Source organism: Tupaia chinensis, unplaced genomic scaffold (genome assembly GCF_000334495.1).
Source record: "Tupaia chinensis unplaced genomic scaffold, TupChi_1.0 Scaffold145396_1, whole genome shotgun sequence".
In the NCBI taxonomy this organism is placed as follows: Eukaryota; Metazoa; Chordata; class Mammalia; order Scandentia; family Tupaiidae; genus Tupaia; species Tupaia belangeri.
The window spans coordinates 3,717,388-3,718,393 of record NW_006205257.1 but is presented as its reverse complement, the minus strand read 5'-3'; positions in this window follow the sequence as shown (position 1 = coordinate 3,718,393).

Sequence of the window (1,006 nt, the reverse complement as noted above, 5' to 3'; positions counted from 1 at the left end):
ACTGCGGGCACCAAGGGCATAGTTCCTTCATCCAAGAAGGGGACCATTCAATGCCCTGAGCCTCCCTGCCGCCCTCCCCTCTTCCATCCAAGAAATAATAAATACATATAGAAAAGAAGAGAAAAAGAAATGAACCCCCACTTCGCCCTCCCTCTGAGGCAGCATCTGAACCTCTGCACATGTGAATGTTACTCATATCAAAATACATCATGTCCATATGTGGTCCTCTCCGCAATCTGCCCCAAATCCCCGAAGTTGCACTGACAGGGCCCTCCTGACGTCACAGAGCTTGGCCTCACTACTGCAAGTGATTTATTGATGTTTATTGGGAATGAATAGATCAAAGGCAGCAGCATGACTGGCGATCAATCAGTCATCAAATCAAGGGTGGCAATGGGCCAGAAACCCTTCTTCCAGACAACATACCCCCAACCGACATTATTGCAAAATAATGTTATGTGTGTGGGTTTTGTTTTGTTTTCAATGATGCTTTTTCCAAAGGAAAAAAAAAATCAGTTCAGTCTTAACTGGAGTCGACACTCCTGGCAAAAAGGAAAGAAAAAAGAAAAGAACAGAAGGGGGGGAAAAGTACTCAGACACGTCCCAGAACTAAGTGCTAGGAGGAGAAGGGGGTGGGAGAAGCAGTGGATGGAGAGGTGGGGGTAAAGGAACACAAACAGGGGTGAAATAAACGCCAGCATCTAACACTGACTTGACAGTCATCTGACAATACCCAGACCCTGTGCGCTCCGGTTTCCACCGCCGTGCCCGGTTTGGGCCCAATATATGAAGAATCAATTGGATTAGCAGTAGGGTGGCCAAAGGGACCGACTCGCTCGCTCACTCGCTCTCTCCCTCTCGGCAGACACCGGGCAGTTCCCGCTGGCCAGCGCGGGAGGACGCGGAAGGTGTCCCGGGGAACTCAGGTGACCCCGCCCGCCCCCCACAGAAAGAGACAGACAGGGCTTCTCCCCATTCCCTCCGCAGCCAAGGGGCAGAGGCAGGG